Consider the following 7,382-nt stretch of genomic DNA (forward strand, 5'->3'; position numbering starts at 1 on the left):
CCCTCAGCCCCTGGTTAAGCACCATTCTACTCTCTGTCTCCGTGATTCTGACAACTCTAGGCACCTCATATAAGAGGAATCATACAGTTTTCGTCTTTTTGTGACTGGCTTATTTCACTGAGCAGAATGTCAAGGGCCGTCCATGCTACAGCGTGTGTTCGAATCTCCTTCTTTTTTAAGAAGGAATAATTCCATTGTATGCATAAGCCGCATTTTGTTAATCCGTTCATCTCTTGACAGACACCTGGGTCCCTTCCACCGCCACCTCAGCTTTGACACCTGTTTGCTTCAACAATCTCCACGTGCTTTTGTCATCCTCCGCAGCCAGCCACCCGGACTCCCGCTATCAGGGCAGTGAAATTAAGGACCAGAAAAAAGGTTTCCAAATACGCTCAGGCCCTGGGGTGGGGGGGAGCTCCGTGGGGAGAGACAGAGTAGGACCAGTGCTCTGACTTGCACGCCCAGCCCGACACCAGCTCGGCTCTGAACCTGCTACTCTTCCTTCCCTCAGTGTGCCCGATCGACTTAAAATCTGGGCTGGATTTTTACAAGGTCAAGACTCCTCAGTGATTAGGGAGCAACCCAAAATCTTTAAAATGCACCCAACCTCAAGGAGACAGTGTGGAGACCAGAGCTTCTCAAGACTTAGGAGGCGTACAAATCCCGGGCGAGGTGCTGGTAAGAGGTCGATTCCGTAGATGTGGGGTGGGACCAGGCACTCTGCTTTTCTCACAAGCTCCCAGGGGCCGCTGATGCTGCTGACCCGTGGGCCAAACCTGGAGCAGCAGAGGCCTAGCGACTTGGCCACCAGTTCACACCTGTCTCCTGGGCTTGGCCCAGGTCCCCCTCAAAGCTGGCTTCAGAAGTTGGTTTGTTTTGCATGTTTGAGGCTTTCCCCTTTGAAAGCTCCCCAGCAGTATTTACCCAGTGTTTTAAAGCAGTCCTTCAGGCTGTCTGGCTCCAAAGTTAATCCTAGCACCCAAAACGATAGTGATGAAGGGTCGCTTCCACAGGCCCAAACAAGAGACAGGAGAACAAAGAAAGAAGCAAGAAGGGTTTTCTAAATGACTCCACAGGGCTGGGCACTACCTGCCCATCACCCGGGGCGGCGAGCCTTCCAAGCCCAACCTCGCGCCAGGACTTGCCGGGAGATAACCCAGGAGGACTGTCACCCGCTCACTTCCCACCAAGGCTCTGGGCCACCCAGGGTTGCTGGAGGGGCAAGCAGACAGCACCCACCTGGCAAGTGGTGCCTTCCTCTCTTCGCAGTGGTTTCTGGAAACCAGTTGTATTTTCTCAAGCCCCCAATTCCGCCCCTGCTTGCCATCCTCCCAAAAGATCATCTTGTCTACCTCTCTCCACAAAGCTCCCCTTTCTCCTCAACACCTCTGTCTCCGATTAGCCTCCATTTCTCCCTCCTGCCCCCTTTCCACCACTTCCTTGAGCCCCACCCCACCGGTGTTGCCGCACTCCCCTCTATTCCCTCAACTGCACAAGTGGCCCCTACCTTCCCTAGCGTTCTGCCCTATCTCACTCCTTGAACAAACACAGCACCCCCTCCTTGCCCCCCACAAAGCAGAAGGTGGCCCTCTGTCAGCTGCTGGTCTGTCACCATGAAGCAGACCCTGGGGTTGAAAAACCTGTGTGGGCTGACCCTTCATCTGACGTGGGTGCAACTCAGTCTTCAAATCCGGAGTGCCGGGGGGAGGGCAGGGAGGCCCCAGGCACGTGGGGAGTTGGGGATGCTCAGTAGAGCAGCGATTTACCAACTGGTACGACAGCGGTTCAGTATTTTCACAGCCAGCCAAATGTCCATAATGAATGAACAGGTTATAAATCAGGGCAGGTCTAGAGAACCATTTCGTTCTGAAGATGCCTGGTCAAATGCACTATTCACGCAGTCCCTAAGGCAGGCGCATCTCAAGGTCCCTGAAGACCTGGAATGGCTCCAGAGAAGTGTGGGCTGACTCAGGCCCCTGGTGATCCAACATCACTTCGTCCCAGATGGTTGGAACACGACACCACCTCTTCGCCCGGTGCTTCCCAAACTTCAAGTGTGTGTTCAAAATCACCTGAGGAGCTAGTGAAAATGCAGATTCAGACTCAGAAGGCTTGGGGTAGGACCTGAGATAGCATTTCTTGCCAGCTGCCAGATGGCCCCGATGCTGCAGGTCTGTGGCCCACACTTCCACCATAAGTAACAAGGTTAGATTTTCACTAACGAGGAGAGGCAATTCCTGAAGCCATAAGCCACAGCACTAGCACACCTAAGGCATTATCAGCGAAGATGGATAAACAGAAGAGACAAAAAGAAAGAATATGAGAGAGCAAAGTATGTGTCCCAGGGGTGGGGATGCAGGAGAGAAGAGTAGAGGAGGATTATTTTTTTAAAAACAAGAATTATTGAATGAACTGCCTTCAGCAAGTCACTGGGCTAGAACATCAACAGGATGGGCAGACAGTGATACAAACATTCCACAGGCACAGGACTGTCGCCGTCTATAACAAGTGCATTCCAAGGTATCCAACGTGGGCACTTGAAATCTAAGAGCTAAAAGGGAGTTTAGAGATAATCTCAGCCATCCATGAAGAAGCCCAGAACAAGGTAACTCGCCCACAGTCACAAAGCAAGTTATCAGTGGAAAAGAGCTCACTCAGGTCGGGTAGCTCACAGTCCAATGAGCCTTCCAACAAATCATGCCACTTAAGTACAAGAAAGAGATCGCGCCACTGTGAGCTGCAGATGAAAGGTGGGCGGTCACAACGTGGAAACAAATTAGATCAGTTACAGTAGCATCTTCCCATCTGAGAGAATCAACCTAGTGTAATTCTAATTACAGCAACTAGCTGCCTCTAGCACCCAGGGCACACTGATAGGAAACCTGTGGTTCCCAGGTCCCTGGTGAATTTCAACAGCTCCCTGGCTGGGTTCTGTTTTCAGGATTAAGTGAGGCACTTCCTGACAAGGGGGCCACAGCCGTTCCCCAGGGGCCAGGACCAAGAATTTAAAATAAAGTCCTCTATGCCCTTTGAGTCCCAGCCCAAAGAAAACTAAGCCAACAAGACAGAACAAAAAATAATAATAATAATAACTGCCAAATTACAATTTTAAATCAGTTGTTCCAATCATGAAAAGACAACTGCAAGATATTAAGCGGTGTGGCCCCAAAATGCTATGAATTGTCAATTACTGGGTGTATAGTCTCTGGATCGGTGGTTCCAAAGTTTAAAGTGCCTCACAATCAGCTGTGAACTTGTTAAAAATAAACATTCCCAGGCACCACCACCGAAGATTCTAATGTAGGTCAAGGGTGAGCCCCAGAAATCTAAATTCTTAACAAGCACCCCCACATCCCTTGGTGATACTGACCCAGGAGGGCTAGGGATCACACTTTTGAAACATTTAAAGTCTCTGTTTATAGGATACTAAACCCCTCAAAAAGTACAACAAATGTTCACTTCAAAATGGCTAATAATAAAATAAGTACATTAAGGTAAAAATTCAACATGCCTTAAGAATAAATGCAATGAAAAAAGTTACAAAAAGAAAAGCAGAACAGCAGATTTGGCTAATCAAAATAATCAAAACTTCCGAATTTCTAAATCATATAAAATTGAAAGGAAAATCCATTGGAAGGGGGAAATGTCAACCAATAGGAGAGAAATGGTTGCTATCCTTAACATACAAAGATTTAAATATATACCCACAACATATATGTGAGCAAAAACACAGAGAGAATTCACAGAATACAAAGACAAAATAAACCAAAAATAGCCAACCCCCCAAAAAAAACTTAAATAGTGGATTACAAATTTATTCTACAAGTTTTAAAAATTAAAAAAATAATAAAAATAAAAAAAGTTTTAAAAATAATATCCAGTGCTAATGATGATGAAGTGAAACAGGCCACTGCATAAATTGCTAAGGCTTATTTCAGCATTATGGCTTTATAGAAAAAGTCGATTCATTCAACAACCACTTACAGAGCGCTTAGTAGGTACCCAGCACACTGAACATGCGAAGATTCAGCATGGTGGGTCTTAGATTTAAATTGCATTCTAATTCCCAATTTAGAAATGTGTGCTAAACACACACACACAAACACAAAGAAATACAAAGCCTTATCTACATAGCTATTCATCATAGCGTTATTTATAATAGCCAAAAAAGCTGGAAATAATAAAAGAATAATTAAGGAAATTATTAGGATGGAACACTGTATTTTCAAACAATATTTAATGAATAGGAAAATGCTTAAGTTAAATATTGAAAAAAGCATAAATGCGTATATAATAAGTAATAAGTGCATATAATTCACTTTTCACTTTTTTAATGTTAACAAAGGAAAATCTATTCACAGCGCTATCTATGGGTTGTCTGATTACGGGTACCTGTTTTCTGTACCTTCTAGTAATTTTCAAAATCTCTGCAAAGTTATTAATTCCATAATAACTATTATTTTTAATAAAGACTTATCGATGAATAAGATGAAGAAATGGAGCACAATTCTCTCTTTTTATATTGTGGATGTAGGATCGCCTAAAAAACACAATCAAAAGCAAGTCCAAAGTACTACAAGTTGTTTCCAAAACAGTGAACAGTCAAGACCAAATTTATAAATGTTTAAACAAACAAAAAAGGGCACATTCAAGATGCTGAATGAAACAGAAATAGACAAGAAATCAATAAAACATAAAAATTTAAACAAAGGCTGAAATAAGGGGACCCACTGAAAGGTGGATTCCATTTAACAAAAGTTAACAAGGAAAGAGAAGGCTGCTGAAGGAGATCATTTTCAGCCAGTCTTGAAAAGGACTGCTGCGTAACCCAGGAAATCCCACACGGGATTAAGACAGGCCATTTTCTGAATCAGGCTCTTTGGAAACAGGGTTTCAGCAAAGCCTCCCCCACCATCCCCACTCTGATGGTGACAAGACAGCACTCAGGACTGGGAGTCAGAGGGTCCTAGTGGCACAGAGAAGAGATCATGGGCCAACTAAATGCAACCTCTTCCCAGGATCAACCAGCCCTCACCAGCCCAGGTCTCCTACATCGGGAAGCTACCCTCCACCATATGGCTCCTCACAGCCTTCAAGAAGTGGGTCAGGGGCCACCTTTAAGATGTTTTTTTCTCGAAGGAACAGTCCATGCAAGGATCTGCACTGGCTTTGAGCTGCCAGTTGGATCCTTGAGGACAGACGCGGTGCCCTTCACCCCTTCAGTTGCTATTCTATCACCTGGCCTAGAAGTAACGGTACAAACCAGAGGAGCCCCATACACGAGTTAGTGAAAGGATGAAATCTCCTCCCCTGTGATATCAGCTCCAGCGCAGAAATATAATGAATTTCATGTGTCCAGGTTGAATATTTGTATTGGGGGTTGATGGGAAACAGGAACAACTAAGACAAGAAACTTACAGAGGGACAGTGCAAACAGCTCCGTATATACTTTAAATTTATCAAAAGAATTATTCTCTCCACATCTGCAGTATACCCCGTTGGCCACATTCCCATGGGGAAGCTGCGCAGACGTAAAATGCATAGAGTTTAGACTCAAACTAACCCAAACTCCTGAAGTCTTAGTTTCTTCATCCGTAAAATGGGGTTTATCGTGCCCAACTCATAACATGATTGGATCGTGTCTATAAAACGCAGCATCTGGTGCAGAGGAAGCACTCAGTAAATGGAAACGATTAGTGTGCCCGGTCCCCTCGCAGATGAGTCCATTAGTATCAGATGGGCTTTCTTTGCAGATGAAAGCCAAGGGCGCTCTTCCTGATTCTCTCTTCTCACAGAAAGCCCTGAGTCCCCTCTGCTCCGGACACGCAGGGCTGGAACACACAGAGGGCAGGACTGGGCTGGAGGTGCCAGGTTAGGCAAAGTTGTTTGCACCTGTATACTGCCTGCAAGAGACCTGTTTTGTCGTCCCCGGCTCTGGTGGGGCTCCCTGAGCCAGGGTTCCACCCAGCTGCGGGGAATCTTTGCGGAGGCCTCAGGTGTGCATAAGCCTATATAGGTCACGGGGCAGGAGGGGGTCATGGAAAAGCGATGAGTCTGCACCAACTAGCCAGTGACCTTGACCACGCCAATTCTCTAGCAGTCTCCTCCATAGTAAGAGGACTGGTTCCACTCTACAATTCCTGAAGCCCCTTCCTGTGTTTCCACTGTACCATCCCCTATGTGGCACTGGTTATAATTCTGACGGTGATGTCCAAGGGACACCTTCAAATGTGTTCCATTTCCTTCCAAAGCCGCTTGGCAGTCCTTTGGCCCTGCTCCCACCAAGGGAGGGTCTGGAGGAGCTTCCCTGGCTCCGTTTGTGTTCACTGTGCAGCAGCTCTCCGCCCAGAGCTGCTCATTCCACCTTTCCTTCTCTGCCCCCAAAGTGGTGGAGGGTGTGTGCTGAGGCAGCCACTGGTTTACAGCGTGTCAGCTCAGAGATGGTTTCCAGACCAGCCTGTGTCTATGCTCAGGGTGGACAAATAAACATTTCAGAGAAGCAATACGAATTAAATCATTTCAGCAACAAAACCCGCCCACATGCTCCTTCATAAATGATGCCTCTTAATTCCATGCAGACGAAGAGTCAGTAAACTGCATGTATTATAAAACAACCCTCCTCCTTTCATGCCCTGACACTGAAGAATCACAATACTGTCACCCTCTCTTGTACTTATCCCTTTGCAGAAGTCATGGCAATAGCTATTTTCCCTGGAAAGATCCATGGCCAGGGCGCTTTCCAAGAGATTTTCTTTGAATGTTCTTTGTGTCCTGGTGTACTGGGGGACACCGCCAGCCTGCCTGCATCTGGGGGACGCCGGGCTACTCAGAGTAAAGCAATACTGTTTTAAAGCCCACACACCGAATGTACCCCTTGGCCCCCACAATGAAGTATTCCCAAACATTCGCTATACCACACTGATAACAGCCATGCACAAATACAATTCCAGTGCCTGCATTTTGCAGAGAAAATAAAGGCACATTTGGCGAAGCCACAGACCCGCCTCGGGCTCCGTGGATAACAGGAGAGCTTTGCAGACCTTTAGCAAGATTGGCCAGAATCCGTTCGCTTTTTCGTTTTATTTTCGCCGTGCCTTTTTATTTGCTGGGCCCAAGAAGAATGGAAAACCATCTCAAGAAAGGAGGGCTAGGGAGCAGTGGAGAATAAAAGAGGGTGGGCGGGGAAAGCAGGATTTTGAAAATAACAGCAATAAAAAAAAAGGCAGGGTCGCGGCCCGGGGGTCTCGGCGGTGCTTACCTGGGGCGCACGAGGCCGGCCGGGCCAGCAGAAGCAGCCAGAGGCCGGGGAGCAGCAGCCCCGGGCGGCGGCGGAGGCGGCGGGCGCGGCGGGCGGAAGGCCCGCGGGCCGCTCGGCCCCGGGA

General features: G+C 47.1%; 1 protein-coding gene across 1 annotated transcript in view; it reads right to left on the reverse strand.

Annotated features, from left to right (window-relative positions):
* The window catches only part of KIAA1549 (KIAA1549 ortholog), a 135,486-nt gene extending 128,110 nt beyond the window's left edge, over positions 1-7,376 (reverse strand). Inside the window, exon 1 of the mRNA XM_034637766.1 lies at positions 7,259-7,376. The gene's annotated coding sequence lies outside the window, so the exon portion shown is untranslated. The remainder of the gene's footprint in view (positions 1-7,258) is intronic.
* Between the last annotated feature and the right edge of the window lie 6 nt (positions 7,377-7,382).

Source organism: Ailuropoda melanoleuca, chromosome 1, assembly GCF_002007445.2.
Source record: "Ailuropoda melanoleuca isolate Jingjing chromosome 1, ASM200744v2, whole genome shotgun sequence".
Taxonomy (NCBI): Eukaryota; Metazoa; Chordata; class Mammalia; order Carnivora; family Ursidae; genus Ailuropoda; species Ailuropoda melanoleuca.